This window comes from Triticum urartu, chromosome 7 (assembly GCF_003073215.2).
Source record: "Triticum urartu cultivar G1812 chromosome 7, Tu2.1, whole genome shotgun sequence".
NCBI lineage: Eukaryota > Viridiplantae > Streptophyta > Magnoliopsida > Poales > Poaceae > Triticum > Triticum urartu.
The window spans coordinates 10,777,152-10,784,405 of NC_053028.1; positions in this window are offsets into that span (position 1 = coordinate 10,777,152).

Consider the following 7,254-nt stretch of genomic DNA (forward strand, 5'->3'; position numbering starts at 1 on the left):
CGTGGGCAAAGAAGACCCACCTGTCATCCACTGGAGCACGAAACAATAACGTGCGAGAAAACAGATGGTTGGATTATTGACAGCGCCGTAAAACGCTACAGTTGCACGACGCAGTTGCTCTAGAGGGATCCGACTTGCCTGCTCCCTCCCCGTGCTCCCATCTGTGCTCCCACTTAATCCTACGGCTGTCTTTTTTCCTTTTTTCTTTCTAATCTAATCATCTCCCCCCTGATTTTAAGGGGTGGGGCCGGGCCTTATTTTGCTCTAATCAAATCAAGCCACGTAGACGGGAGCACGGATGGGCACACGACGAGGGAGCAGGCAAGTCTCGTCCCTCTAGAGAGGCGGGTTGCCTAGCGTGATTTATATGTTCAATTTATGCAGTGTACACCTGATCATCGCAGAAATTCACTAGCAGAGGGTTTTTGTGGACGCCGGGCGGCATATTTGGCAGAACAAATGTAGCATGTAAATAGTGAACTGGTGCAAATTCATGCTAATGAAACATGCAAGGTGCGAATTTTTAGTGGTTCATATTTAGCGCTGACAATCTTCAATGAGCGTGGTTGGCTCTGTACCTCTCCATTCACTTTGCCGGGTTTCTTCTTGTAACCTCTGCTTTCCCCCTCTTGATAAATATCGGCCTATGGTCTTTCGCTGATTATTGTTGTTGTCTTTTAAACAATTGAATAACCACCAGAAATAAGAACGCTCAGTTCGCCCAGTTGAATAATCATCTGCAACAATCACTCTCGGTCTCAACAACAGTCACTCTTAGTTTGTCCAGTTGAACGATCAGATGAACTCAATGTTCGTCGTTCCACGTTACTATGTGAAGGAAATATGCCCTAGAGGCAATAATAAAGTTGTTATTTATATTTTCTCATATCATGATAAATGTTTATTATTCAATCTAGAATTGTATTAACCAGAAATTTAGTACATGTGTGAATACATAGACAAACAGAGTGTTACTAGTATGCCTCTACTTGACTAGCTCGTTGAATCAAAGATGGTTAAGTTTCCTAGCCATAGACATGAGTTGTCATTTGATTAACGGGATCACATCATTAGAGAATAATGTGATTGACTTGACCCATTCTGTTAGCTTACCACTTGATCGTTTAGTATAATTGCTATTGCTTTCTTCATGACTTATACATGTTCCTATGACTGTGAGATTATGCAACTCCCGAATACTAGAGGAACACTTTGTATGCTACCAAACGTCACAACGTGACTGGGTGATTATAAAGGTGCTCTACAGGTGTCTCCGATGATGTTTGTTGAGTTGGCATAGAACGAGATTAGAATTTGTCACTCCGATTGTCGGAGAGGTATCTCTGGGCCCTCTCGGCAATGCACATCACTATAAGCCTTACAAGCAATGTGACTAATGAGTTAGTTGCGGGATGATGCATTACGGAACGAGTAAAGAGGTTTGCCGGTAACGAGATTAAACTAGGTATTGAGATACCGACGATCGAATCTCGGGCAAGTAACATACCGATGACAAAGAGAACAACGTATGTTGTTATGCGGTTTGACCGATAAAGATCTTCGTAGAATATGTGGGAGCCAATATGAAAATCCAGGTTCCGCTATTGGTTATTGGCCGGAGATCAGTCTCGGTCATGTCTACATAGTTCTCGAACCCGTAGGGTCCGCACGCTTAACTTCGGTGACGATCGGTATTATGAGTTTATGTGTTTTGATGTACCGAAGGTAGTTCAGAGTCCCGAATGTGATCACGGACATGACGAGGAGTCTCAAAATGGTCGAGACATAAAGATTGATATATTGAATGACTATATTCGGACACCGGATGAATTCCGGGGGTCACCGGAAAATTATCGGAGTGCCGGGGGGTTATCGGAACCCCCGGGGGAACTAATGGGCCAACATGGGCCTTGTGTGAGAGAGAGAGGAGGGGGCCTTAGGGCTGGCCGCGCCCCCTCCCCCTTGAGGAGTCTGAATTTGACTAGGAGGGGGGGCGGCGCCTGATGAAGCTATGTACCTAGGGTAGGGGCATGGACCTGTCCTAAGAGCCCTACCCAAGGACATCCCTAGCAGAAGTCACCTTTCAATCGACTTGAAGGTATCCCACTCGACGGATTCAAGACACTCGACCAGGAAGCTATCACTCGACCACGAAGCCAACCGCTCGACTGCTAGGAGATCTAAAGTCACTCCGCAGGCAAACGGTCGGCCATTAAGTAGTCTTTATGGTCATCATAGCACTTTATTAGGGATGTTACCAGTAACGCCCGGTCTTAATGTATTTTAACCCTGCATTACTGAGGGCGAGAGAGGGCTGGCGAACTCTATATAAGCCACCCCCCCTCCTCAGTGTCAAGGGTTCGCACCCCTGTTATTCACACACTCATAATCCAATCGACCGCCTCCGGGCACCGAGACGTAGGGCTGTTACTTCCTCCGCGAAGGGCCTGAACTCGTACATCCTGGTGTGCTTACAACTTCTCCATAGCTGAGATCTAGCCTCTCCATACATACCCCCCTACATCACTGTCAGAGTTAGAACCACGACAGTTGGCGCCCACCATGGGGCTAGGAGTCTTAGCGCCTAGTTGGAGAAGTTGCGATTTTTCCGATCCCTTTGATCATGGTTTCGTGCGGAGTTTTGGTGGAGGGCCGCGAGATCCGTCTCGGCGCGCTCACGTTCACCGCCGACGACTCCGCTTGGCTTCAGGAGGCTCCACTCGACATCGACACGCTCCCCGTCCGCGGTGCGACGCACTTCCGTGCATGTGTTTGTGGCGTCCTCCTGCGGCAGCCTTCGACCCAGTATCGGTTGGCTCCCGTGTCTTCTTCCCGCCCTGTCTCCCACCGGCGCAAGCGTTCCGGTCGGTCGAGACTTCAGAGGTGGGTGAGGCATGCCGTGGCTCGCCAGTTAACCGCCCCACAAGTCGCGGCAGTCGAGTTCGACCTGTCGACTGGCTCCGCGGAGACCGCATCCGAGTGCAACAGCAGCGACCCAGTGGCTGAGGTCCTGGTGGTCGATGGAACACACAGTCCTCCCGGTTTCCCTCGCACCGATGGAGGCACGGGTGGGGCGACCCGTCGCATCCCCACGATGAGTATCTCCCCGAACCTCTCACGTCATTGCAGCGAGAGGAGCTTCGCCGCCGAAACATGGACGCACTCCACACTCCTATCATCGGAGAAACCCCCGAGGCCCGGGCCTTGGAGGACGCGCGCTTGGCTAACTTGGCCGAGCGCACTCGACTAGAGAATCTCCAGCGAATACTCGACGAGCAAGCGCGTCAGCGAGCTCCCGAGTCCAGTCGACGTCAGCTCTTCCCGCCTATGCAGGTATATCGAACCCCAGTTAAGAATTTGGCAGCCGCGGCCCGTATAGCAGAATCGATTCAGCCCTCCCAGTCAGAGGCTGGCAGGGGCTTGTTGCAAATCAGAGCGTTGCTCCGGGCAGCGGGAAACCAGAATTCCGCTGTTTCTCAGTCGCGGAATAGGATCAACAGTCGATCCGTTGCAACGGATACAGTCCAGTCGGCTCACAGCCTAAGATCGCCCCCGAGGCGTGAGGGACGTGGAGAACGGCACGATCAGTACAGAAGAAATGAGCAGTATGATCACCGATTCGATCGTGACGATCGACGTCGAGTGCCAACCCCTCCCCCGAGGAGTGGGTCATATGCGCCTCGACAACGGGATGACAGACGCCCTTATAGTGTTGGGCGGAGGATTCCAGTCGACCCCAGGGACCCATGCTTTGATGCGAGATTCATCCTCGTTCAAGGTTTGGTTGACAGGAACAGAGCTCACCGAGAAGGCCACGATAGAGATGCGCCTGCCAGCAGCAGAGTACATGTTTCAGGGCCAGAGTGTTTCAGTCGAGCCATCAGAGCCGCAGTGATTCCTCCCAACTTCAGGTTGGCGACTGGAGTCAGCAAGTTCACCGGTGAGTATAAGCTTGACACTTGGCTCGAAGATTACCGAGTGGCTGTCCAGATTGGCGGTGGCAATGATGAGGTGGCTATGAAGCATTTGCCTCTCATGTTAGAGGGCTCAGCCAGAGCGTGGCTGAATCAGTTAGCACCCAGCAGCATCTACACTTGGGAGGACCTCTCCCGAGTGTTTGTCACAACCTTTGAAGGAACATGCAAGCGACTTGCAGGCCTTACAGAATTGCGGTCTTGCGTGCAGAAACCGAATGAAACTCTGAGGGATTACATCCAGAGGTGGATCACATTGCATCACACAGTTGAGAATGTACCAGATCATCAAGCAGTTTGTGCCTTTAAAGAAGGCGTTAAGTATAGAGAATTGAATCTGAAGTTCGGTCGAACTGGAGAGATGTCTCTGAATCGGATGATGGAGATTGCCACCAAATACGCTAATGGTGAAGACGAAGATCGACTCCGGAGTGGCAAGCACAAGGCAGTCGCCCAAGAAACCGGAGGAAATTCCAGTCGGAAACAGAAGCGGAAGGCCGAGCCAGCCGCCCCTGGGGAGGCCCTGGCCGTAACCCAGGGAAAGTTCAAGGGAAAACCCAAGGGGCCCTGGAACCCCAAGAAAGTTAAAGATCAAGATGGAAATGATGTTTTGGATCTTCCATGTCATGTCCATACCAAGAAAGATGAAGAGGGTAAACTTATTTACCCAAAGCATACCACTCGACAGTGCCGGCTCCTGATCCAGCAGTTTCAGGGCAAGCAGTCCAAAGATAAGGAAAAAGAGTTGGACAGAGTTGAGGACAAGGAGGATAGTGACGATGGATACCCCCAAGTCAATTCCACCCTGATGATTTTTGCTGATGTCGAAAGCAAAAGTCGACTGAAAGTCATTAACCGTGAGGTGAATATGGTTGCTCCGGCAACACCCAGTTATCTGAAGTGGTCTCAGACTGCCATCACATTCGACCAGTCCGATCACCCTACGCACATTGCCACCCCTGGGAGGCAAGCTTTGGTGGTCGACCCAGTTGTCGAAGGCACTCGACTGACCAAAGTCCTGATGGATGGTGGCAGCGGCCTGAACATACTGTATGCAGAAACATTGAAAGGGATGGGCATTCCGATGTCCAGGCTCAGTACCAGTAACATGAGCTTCCACGGAGTCATTCCTGGGAAGAAAGCCGAATCACTCGGCCAGATTGCTCTTGATGTGGTTTTCGGTGATTCAAAGAATTACCGCAAGGAAAAGTTGACATTCGAGGTTGTGGACTTCCAAAGTGCTTATCATGCTATTTTGGGCAGGCCAGCTTATGCACGCTTCATGGCTCGACCATGTTATGTGTATCTCAAATTGAAGATGCCTGGCCCCAGAGGTGTGATCACTGTTACAGGCAATCGGAAGAAAGCAGAAGAGTGTTTTAAGAAAGGCTCAAAGATCGCTGATGCTCAGATGGCAGTGGTCGAGCTGCAAGAGTACCAGAAGACTGCTGATCCGAGTGAATTGCTACGAGCCAAGAAGCCTACTTCAGAATCAGCTTTTCAGTCGTCCGGTGAAACAAAGCCAGTCCACATTCACCCGACCGACCCCAATGCTGCCCTGACTCACATCTCAACGACGCTCGACCCCAAATAGGAAGAAGCGCTCATCCAGTTCCTCCGTGAGAACTGGGACATCTTCGCATGGAAGCCCTCTGACATGCCTGGAGTTCCCAGGGGGCTGGCTGAGCACCGTCTACGAGTCGACCCAAAATTTAAGCCTGTGAAAGAACATCTTCGACGGTCCGCCGTCCAGAAGAGGAAAGCTATTGGCGAGGAGGTGGCTCGGCTCTTAGCAGCGGAGTTCATCCGAGAGATTTACCACTCCGAGTGGCTCGCCAATGTTGTCATGGTCCCCAAGAAGGACAAGCCACTTCGCATGTGCATTGATTTTAAACATATCAATCGGGCCTGCCCGAAAGATCATTTTCCTCTCCCTCGCATCGACCAAATAGTTGACTCGACCGCGGGGTGCAAGCGATTGTCTTTTCTAGACGCCTATTCCGGGTACCATCAGATCCGTTTGTATAGACCCGACGAGATCAAAACAACTTTCATCACTCCATTCGGATGCTTCTGTTATGTCACCATGCCATTCGGCCTCAAGAATGCCAGAGCCACGTTCATGAGGATGATTCAGAAGTGTTTACTCACTCAAATCAGTCGGAATGTGGAGGCATACATGGATGATATTGTGGTTAAGTCACGGAAAGGTTCCGACCTGCGGACTGACCTTGCTGAAACCTTTGCCAACCTCAGGAGGTATGATGTCAAACTCAATCCATCAAAGTGCACATTCGGAGTTCCAGGTGGAAAGTTACTCGGTTTTCTCGTTTCCGAACGGGGAATCGACGCCAATCCTGAAAAAGTTGGTACCATACTCCGGATGAAGCATCCTGTGCGTGTGCACGATGTCCAGAAGCTTACAGGTTGCTTGGCCGCTCTAAGTCGATTCATTTCTCGTCTCGGTGAAAAGGCGTTGCCTCTTACCGACTAATGAAGAAGTCTGACAAGTTCGAGTGGACTCCAGAAGCTGATGCAGCATTCGCAGAGCTCAAAGCTCTGCTCTCCACCCAGCCGGTGCTTGCTGCCCCAATCAGTAAAGAGCCTCTGCTGCTTTACATTGCAGCCACGGGACAAGTTGTCAGTACAGTACTTACGGTCGAGCGGGAAGAAGAAGGAAAGGCCTTCAGAGTTCAGCGCCCAGTATATTATATGTTTGAAGTTTTGACCCCTTCAAAACAAAGATATCCTCATTACCAGAAGCTTGTATATGGGATTTATATGACCACGAAGAAGGTTGCACATTACTTCTCTGACCACTCCATTACAGTCGTCAGTGACGCCCCATTGTCAGAGATTCTGCACAATAGAGATGCAACTGGTCGAGTGGCAAAGTGGGCGATTGAACTCCTTCCCCTAGATATCAAGTTTGAAGCAAAGAAGGCTATCAAGTCCCAAGCAATCGCAGATTTCGTCGCCGAGTGGATTGAATAGCAACTTCCGACTCAAATTCACTCGAAGCACTAGACCATGTTCTTCGATGGATCTAAGATGCTGAATGGTTCCGGTGCTGGGGTAGTATTAGTCTCCCCCCGAGGAGATAAGCTCAGATACGTTCTCCAGATTCACTTCGATTCCTCCAATAATGAAGCAGAATATGAAGCACTTTTGTATGGGTTGCGCATGGCCATTTCACTCGGCGTCAGTCGCCTCATGGTCTATGGCGACTCAGATTTGGTGGTTAATCAGGTGATGAAGGAGTGGAACGTCAGAAGTCCGG